The sequence below is a fragment of the Natator depressus genome, chromosome 13 (assembly GCF_965152275.1).
Source record: "Natator depressus isolate rNatDep1 chromosome 13, rNatDep2.hap1, whole genome shotgun sequence".
NCBI classification, from domain to species: Eukaryota; Metazoa; Chordata; order Testudines; family Cheloniidae; genus Natator; species Natator depressus.
In genome coordinates, this window is record NC_134246.1 from 38,548,905 (window position 1) to 38,558,297 (window position 9,393).

Below are 9,393 nucleotides of genomic sequence, written 5' to 3' on the forward strand. Positions count from 1 at the left end.
GGCTGGATCTGCACAGACACGGGGCGGCTGCGGATTGTCTCTCCAGGTGCAGCCTGGGCAGAGAAAGGGACAGATTTAAACAGGAAACTCTCACCCTAATTTGCATATCCCGCTCCTTATAAAAGAGAGACAAACTCCTTCCATTATTGACCGGAATGACTTGCCCAAGGGGTGAGAGAGAGGGAACACGGCTGCAGTTTTCCCTATGTTTGTACAGCCCCTGGCACACTACGGTGGGATGCTGATTATACTTTCCTTCAGGGACAAATCTGCTCCTACGCTGAATGATCCCAAATCCCTAGGCACCAGTTTTTAGCCTCTCCAAAAGCTAATATCTATGAGTTATAGAGAGGAGGGGCCCAGGCTCTGCTGATGGGAATCTCTGCGGGTGAACTTAATTGACGAGGGATATGGGGGGGGGGTAGATATGGAGCGCAGGGGAATAAGCCGTGCTGTGGGGGTCTCTGTGAGGTGGGAATGGCCGTGAGAGGACGTGGGGGTAGGGATAAGTGGGTGGGGTGGGAGTGAACGGGTATCGGAGTGTCAGGCAGAGGTCAGAAAATTTTCGCTTTATATCAGTTTTATAATAAAGGGAACGAAATGTACGCAGGAGGCTGGAGAGGGCGGGATACGTTAGATTACAAGAGACCCGCAATGCAAGGAGAGTATTATTTAAATCGGACACTCCTCTTCGCCGCTGAATTCTACGGGAATGGGTGTCTGGGCACCTCCACCAGTGCTGGGCGAGATTAGTATCTTGTGCCTCTGCTCGAACAAACTCCCAGGAACTGTATGTGTGAGTGCCAAGGGGAGAGTGTAGCTCCTGGCATAGGCTGCTAGGCTGAGATAAAACACCTGCGGCCCCTTGGGGGCGCAGAGTGTGTTCGGAGGGGGTGAATGGAGGGGGAAGAGAAGGTCCCTTTTATAAAAATATAATCTGTCTGTGAGGATTTATAGCTAATCACTGGGTTTCAGTATAACATGAACTGAAAGGAATGAGATGAAATAAAATCCATGGGTTCCCGGAGTTGTCTCTTTTCTCCCAGTTAAGTTTATTGTTGGTTTAATAGACCTTGAGGGGACCCAAGGTTTTCGTCTGATCTCAGACTGTCTTTAAACCGTGATTTGAGGACTTCAGTAACTCAGACAAAGGGTAGGTCTCTGTCACCAGGAGTGGGTCGGGTGGGGGAGGTTCTGTGGCTAGACTAGATGACCAGGATGGGCCCTGCTAGCCCTGAAGTCTGAGTCTCTCCTCGCTGTGTGTCTGTACCTCAGTAATATGGGGTGGTGCCCTCGGGTCTCTCGGGTTGCTCATTTGTAAACAGCAAATGGATGGGATTGTCCCTGGAGATGGTGCATCGCCCCTTAGCCCAACCGGTGACTAATACACACAGCACCCCCAGCAGAAGTCACAGCAGCGACACACTGCCGCCCCTTCCCGAGAGTCTGAGCACCTTTGTTCTGAGTCAATTTGGTGCTCAGCCAATGACAAGCTTTGTCATCCCGTTACCCGGACGCCTGGGTTCTATTCGTCTCTAATTCGGGAGGCAAGACACGGCTGCTTGTTACAGCGGGAGTCCAGGAATCTGGGGTTTCCTCTTGAACTTCCTTGAGCGAGGAGAGAGAAATTGCTAGTGTAGGAAATCGGGACTCCGGACTTCAGGGCGGGAGTTTTGATTTTTTGGTGCCTCGAGGTTTAATTCAAAAGTTCTTATAAACTGGCTTACCAGTAGTTGGGGTGGGGGAGGGAGGAATGCACTTAGCAAAGTCTGCCATCCTTGATCTCCCAAAGTGGCTCTTTTGCGTTTAATGAACAGATTTTAATAACTTCTTACACAAGGCTTCCTTCGCCTTTGATGGGTTACTTAGTAAGAGGGGTATATACAATGTAAATGTTTGCAGTTATCTTATAACAGAGTACAGATAAGTGAAAACAGAGCGGCCAACATCCTACAAACATTTTATGAAGCCTAAACACTAAACATATTCTTGTGAATTTAGCATCCCATGTCTACTTACATGATGCTAACACACAGGTAAACAAGACTGGCTTCCAGCTTTGCACTTGTAAGGTCTGGGGACCTCGACCCGACTTGGCCAGAATAATCTGTGACCAGGTCCTTGTGGGGTCAGGAGATCAAAGGAACAATGTGGGAAGGAGTCACATTAGCCACATTTTACATCAGCCGACAAGAAGAGACTGGCCGTGGGCACAGGGCTCACACCTGAATGGGGCCCACTGAAGCAGCGAGGGATGTCTGCACCGCAGGCCCAGCGGGACTTTGTCCAGCCAGGGGTGACATTGCTAGGGAATGAAAGGGTTAAAACCTGGGGGCAGGTTTGGATTTCATTCCCCTGGATGCTCCTTCTCATTTCTGTGCCCAGAGCCCTGTTGTTTATGTCGCTGCTCCCCCCACGTGGCGCGCGAGGATTCTGCGGCCTGGGGTTTTGCAGGAGCATCAACCGGTTTCGGTGTCGCTGTGTCTCTCGCACAGTGACACCGGGCGCTGTCCGCGGGTCTCAGGCCGCTCATCTGCAGATACAGCAGGGTGTTGGAGTTGTCTCTGGAGATGGTGAATCGGCCTTTCACCAAATCAAGGGAGTGTATATCACCCCCAGCGCTGTTGAGATGAGCCGCCCGTTCTAGTCCTTTCCCCGGCGCCTGACGGACCCTGATCCTATAGATAGGTTTCAGAGTAGCAGCCGTGTTAGTCCAGTGAAGTGAGCTGTAGCTCAGGAAAGCTTATGCTCAAATACATTTGTTAGTCTCTAAGGTGCCACAAGTCCTCCTTTTCTTTTTTTGAAGATTTCCAGTAGCTGACCAGCCACTGCAGCCCCTTCCCGGGGCCTGTCTGATCCCAGCCATCGACCTGTCACCAGGACTAAACCCGCTCACGGTGCATTTCAGCTGCATGGGTTCTCTGGGCTTCTCCACTTCAGGACCGGATGGGGTCAGAATGGACCTCTTAAGAAACTGGCGAACAGAAAGAATGAACAAGGAGGAATGAGGGACCCAGAAACATTAACTCCTTACGCTAATAATCGGCGTGAAACTAAATAAAAGACATGCTATACATCGCATTAATATAAAAGCAAAAATGATAACATTCCTATGGTGTCCCAGTGCTCTGAAGGGGATAAAATACCTTCCAACGCTGCAAGAATGAAAACTAAATGCAAAGTCTCCTCTTCCCTGGCATTGGAAGGGAAAGATCTCAGGGAATTGGCAGGTTACTGCGCAGACAAAGGGGGCTGCCGATTGCCTCTTCGGACCTGGGGATGCTCTAGTCCTGATGGGGAGTAAATCACGTTTGCTCTCTGCTAGAGCGAGAAGCCAACATCTCGTGTCTCTACCTGCCTCAGGTGTTCTGGTGATGTTGACTCTTTCACTCTCCCTCAAGGCTGTGGATTTTCAGTGCGAGGGTTGCAGGGTCCGGGGAACAGCAGGGTTTTAGGCAGGGAGCTGAGTCACCGTGTTTGCATACGCTGGCTTTTTATAAGGGGCTGATAAATTCATCCTGTGAGGTTGCACCCCATAATTCTTTATGGAACTATGTTTATGATTGTGGATATGACACAACTGGAATACGCTCTATGCTACACATGCCATGCAACATATCTCTGCAAAGGTTATGATCTACTGAATCTATTCATAGTGTTTGTATGCATGTGTCATTTTTGTATTCAAAGTTATGAATATTGGCTGTGTACTTGTCTGATTTTAAGTAGCCTTAGTAAGGCATTTGGGCAGCTTCTTTAGAAAGGAATTTGCCAGTTAAGTGCCCAATCAAAAAACACTAACAGACAATGGATCTTGGAAGGCTCCAGTCCACATAAGAATTCTTCCTGGAGACATTCAAGATAGGATGTGGGCAATGGCTGCTGCCTGTAAAAACTGAGTCACGCATGGACATGTGACTTGCCCATGTGACTCCAAAACTCCATCTTGGAGCTGGATTTTGCATAGGAGAGAGGAGGAGGTCTCCACCCACAAGAGAAAGTCTATTTAAGCCCCTGGGAGACCCCTCCATTTTGTCTTCAGCTGACTCAAAAGATAGCTTCTCCACCCCCAAAGGATACCTGAAAGAAACTGGAACAAAGGACAGTAACCATGGGTGTGTGTGTGATTGCTGGACCCGGACTAGAAGGAGGCTAGTCTGTAAAAGAAGCTTACTGGAACATCCAGTAACTGGAACTCTTACCTCCCCCTCCCCCTCCTGGCTCAGGTGACAGGCTCTCAGGTCTCCCATCCCCAGTGAAACTCCCCTGCCACATTCCCAGGTCAACGCTCCCCCCTCCCTGCTGCGTCACTGTTTCACTGTGTGTCTGGCACAGTAATAGCGGGTGGTGTCCTCGGGTTTCAGGCTGTTCATTTGCAGATAAACCAAGCTGACAGAGTTGTCTCGGGAGATGGTGAATCGTCCTTGAACACTCGGGGAATACCACTGGCTGGATCCATGTGGGTGACTGACTGTAGCGACCTACTCCAGCCCTTTCCCCAGGAGCCTGTCAGACCCAATGCATGCTGTCTGTGGTTGCTGAATGTGAACCTGGAGGCTTTGCAGGAGAGGTGGAGAGAGTCTCCGGGCTTTTTCACATCCCCTCTGGGCCTGGGACTGGACAGCTGGGAATAAAGACATGTTACAAGTCACTGTAATAGCAGCAGCAGCCTTGTCATGTCCCCTTGTTTCTCCAGAGCAGTTACAGGGAGAAAATACCTTCTAAAGCCGCTGCAAGGAACACTAAATGGAGGCAAAGCCTCATTTTCCCAGGTGCTGGAGGGGAAAGTTCTCAGGGGACTGGATGGTCACTGCACAGACCCAGTGGGTTGCGGATTGTCTGTCCGGGTGCAGCCTGGGCAGAGAGAGGGGCAGATTTAAACAGGAAACTCTCACTCTCATTCACATAGCATGCTCCTTATAGGGGACACAAACTCTGATGTGATTTGATACTTGCAGTAGGGCTCAGAGGGAGGCAGTCAGATTATCCCAGACTGTGCGTGTGCAGCACCGGGCACAGTGCAATGGCATGCTCAGTACACTTTAGACGAGGGAAAAACAAACAGATGCCTTGAAAGGGCTCGATTCCCATGACTGAAGCTTAGGGCCCAATTTCAATCACTTTGCTCAGTGGTGGGAGACTGAGAGACCCCGGTAGAGTGTTGCCAAACAATGAGGAAATTATTTGTTTTTTCTAAAAGAAAGAAAGAAAGAAATAGAGATGGCTCCTAAGGGAGTAAAAATATTAATTAGATGCAGTGAATCTCAGCTCTGGAATCCCTTGCCCGAGCACAGTGGGGCTGTGTGACAGATGGACTATGGGGTCAGGGACTAGGAAGAGGTTAGTTCACAGGACTACATTGGGCTGGGACACCCACTACACTGGCATTGAACTCCCAGTCCAGTGACCGGCTCCACTGACGTGTGCAGGGACCAGAGGGAAATATTTCCTGGTAGGTTCAGACACATGGCTCAGAGGCTAAACGCCAATGTTTTCGCTTCCTCCTGTTCCCCCATTCATCGCAGTGGGACCAGAGGTTTGTTGTGTGAGAAAAGCAGGCTTGTTTTGCAGCAGCTCAGGGCTTTGTACATCTAAGGCGGGGATTGCCATGGAACTGTGGAGTTCAGAGCTGGGGTCAGACGCGTTTCACCCTGCCCCGTGTGTGTGTGTCACTGCTTCCCCCACGCGAGAAGGGCAGAAGGGCTGGGTTCACGGCTCATCATTGTGCCTCTCTCCTCACACAGTAATACCGGGCAGTGTCCTCTGGTCGCAGCCCGGCCATGTGGAGTTAGAAGCTGGGGCTGTCCTTGGAGGCTGTGAATTGCCCCTCGAGGGTGGGGGAGGAGCAGGTCCCGACTGAAGGTTTGTGGTAGCTCAGCAGCCACCCCAGCCCCCTTCCCGGGTTCCTGTGGGACCCACCAGTCCTTGGGATTAAACCCGGTCCCAGCGCATTTCAGTGGGGTGAAGTCTCCTGGCTTCTTCTTGTCGGGACCCAACTGGGTCAGAATGACCTGTGACCTGGCCCCTGTGGGAGGGGTGAGAAGAGGGAACAGTGAGGGAACCGGCCACAGCAAACACTTCCCCCGTCCAGTAAAAGGAGACCAAATAAAAACCGCAGGCAGAAGACAGTTCAACAAGTAGGATGTTGATCTGGGCAAGAGACCCCATGGCAGCAGGGCGAGGGGAGTAGCTGGCTGGGAAGATTTGGGGGGACTCAGACGGATCTGGGAGTTGGGTCCCTGTGGAGTCAGGGTGGGTTTAAGTAGCTGGGTCTGGAAGTGGGCTCCCAGCTTTGCGTATTGCAGACTGAGCAGTACAGACTGCATAGGAATAGAGAGTAATGGAGCCATGGGGTCAGCGCGGGACAGGGCAACCATCCGCTCGCTGGAGGAGGGGCTCTGCACTTAAGGAGGGGAGCTGGGGTTAAAGATGCACTTATTAAACACCAGCCACTCCGCACCTCAAACCAGGGACAGTGTCATAGTAATCGGGGAATGAAACACTGTGATGCAGTGGGACTGTTCTTAATGTTTCCTCTGAATACTGTAGGGGTGCCTCAGTTTCCCCTATGCAGTTCTTAAGTCTCTAGGTGGTGGGATAAGGGAGTGCAATTGTTGCAGAGCAAAGGGCCAGGGTACATAAATGGCCGACACTCTGTCTCCTGGCAACTGATGGCCTGGGCCCTTCCCCCCTGCAAGGTGAGAGCTAAAAGGTTGGAGAACAAAGGAATCAGGTGACCTCCTGGCCCAGGAAAGGGACAAAGCCCAGAGGAGGAGGGGCTGGAGGGAGTTTCAGTTTGGGGCTGGTTGGAGACATGGAGTGAAGTGCAGACGTGGTTGTCTGGCTGACTGCCCCCCCAAAATGGACCCGGCTGAGGGGTCCTGTTCTCTGTACCTACAAGCTCTGCGTTAGACCATGTCCCTGTCGTCTAATAAACCTCTGTGTTACTGGCTGGCTGAGAGTCACGTCTGACTGCGGAGTTGGGGTGCAGGACCCTCTGGCCCCCCCAGGACCCCGCCTGGACGGACTTGCTGTGGGAAGCGCAGGGAGGGGCAGAGGATGCTGAATGCTCCGAGGTCAGACCCAGGAAGGTGGAAGCTGTGTGAGCTTTGTGTCCTGCGGACAGGCTGCTCACAGAGAGGAGACTTCCCCAGAGTCCTGCCTGGCTTTGTAGGGAGCAGTTCCAGAGCATCGCCTGGGGACTCCATGACAAACACAAGGCTGGGGGAGAGTTTGGTGAGATAGAGAACATTGGTAGGCTCTGGGAAGGTTGAGGGGAAATTGTGGATGGGACACTTTTCTGACACGTCTGGGTCATGGTGAAGGAAGTGCCATTGCATGGCTAGTGAACAGACTCTAAATTAAAGACCGCCTGATGTCAGCATTTCTGCTGCTGTATTTATAACATTTCCCTGATTATGGAATTGCTTTTCTCCTCACTAGCCAGTTCAGTTTCCACCCTGTAGCTATCCGCATGCGACTTCTCTGTGCGACTTTCCCTTAGTTCTCTGTGTAAGGGCTGCCCCCTTCCAATCAACGCGATTCCTGGGTCATCAGGCGGCTGGTTTTTGTATGAAGCGTAACAGGCTTCCCCTCGCTGTGTCTCTCGCACAGTAATACATCGCGGTGTCCTCGCCTTTCAGGTTGGTCATTTGCAAATAGAAATTGGAGCTGTCCTTGGAAGCTGTGAATCGCCCCTGGATTGCTGGGGAGTAGTTGTTGCTAGACGGTGAATAATAATGAATTATCCACTAAATCCCTTTTCCAGGAGCCTGCCGGATCCAGAACATGTTATAGCCCATAACGTTAAACCCGCTGACTGCACATTTCACCGTATGGGACTCTCCGGGCTTTTTCACTGCTGTCCCCGACTGGGTCAGAGCCCCCTGCGAGCGGGCACCTGGGGAGGTGGGGATGAAAAAATGGGAAAGTGTACATTCAATTCTTAATATTAGACAGACCAATGGGCAATGAGGGGAAGGAGAAAATCCCAAATCCAACTCACAGGAGAGCGCGGCCAGTGCAAGGCCCAGCTGTACCAGGGCCAACACAGCCATGGAGCTGTTCGGGAGCCGAGCTCAGGTGCGTCTGATCTGAACTGGAGTCCCTGAGACAGATCCAGGACCTTGTGAGTGCCGAAAGTCTGTGGGGGTTTTAAATAGGAGGAGAAAGGTCTCCGCTTTGCATATCGTTGGCAGGAGTGTCAGCCACAGGGTAAATATGGGATCCACCCTCTGAGAGAGCTCAAGAGGGTCATTGCCCTGGGGATATAGGGGGAGTGTGTGTTACGGTATATAGGAGAGGGGAGATGTTGGTACTTTTGATGTCTTTATGAGATGAGAGTGGCTCTGGGGGTTCAGAACTCCCAGCTTAGTGCCTTTCATTCTTTCCAGGGGAACAGATACTACTGTGAAAGGCAGAGGTGCTGGAACTAGGGGTGCTGGGCTTTGTATGTGGCTGCCGCAACCCCTGGCTTGAAGTGGTTTCCATCATATCCAGGGTTACCGTTTGGTTCAATGGATCTCAGCACCCCCACTATACAAATTGTCCCAGCACCCCCAGTTAAGGGGATGCTTATCAATTCCTAAATGTGTAGATGGAGCCTCTGCTTATGAAAGACTCAGATTTTCAAAGGAACCTCAGGGAATTAGGCACCCAAATCCTATTGCACAATAGTTCCCATGTGTTTACTAGAGTGTTTAACTGTTTGAATAAAAGGTCAAGAACGTCAACTGCTGTAAATAGGGGTCGCTGCTGTGTGGACTCCAGCGGGTCTGTGGTCGCTGATTCCAGCTGTGGATCTGCTCTCACCGTGTAAGGTCCTTCTTAAGGCCACAACAACCAAACCCTTGTGAAATCAGAGGCGAGAGTTTCATGGTTCCCAAGGGCTGTAGATCGGCCCCATCGCCCGTTTCGGCTCTCTGAGGCGACAGCCACTGTCCAGTGAGTCTGAGATGGTAACGGCCGGGAGGAGAGTGAACGTGCCCCGCCTACCCCGGGGTAGGGCGGCTTTTATCACAGGAATCCCCGCTGGGCAGGGTTTACGGGGGAATCCGATGGTCTCTGCACTGCAGGCCGCAGTGCGGCTGTGTGCAGCAAGGGGTGACATTGCCGGGGAACTACAGCAGTTCCCCCATCCCCCGACACACACACACACACACACACAGACACACACACACACACACACACACACAGCCCGGGTCCTGCCCGTGCCGCAGGCTGTTTGCTTTGTGGAGCTGCTGCCCCCAGGCGGCGCACGGGAGAATCTGCAGCCTGGGTTTTTGTGTTAGGAGCAAGAGGTCTCGTTTCACGGTGCGTCTCGCACTATAATACCGGGCTGGGCCCTCCAGTCTCAGGCCGGTCAGCTGCAGACACAGCAGGTTGTTGGGATGG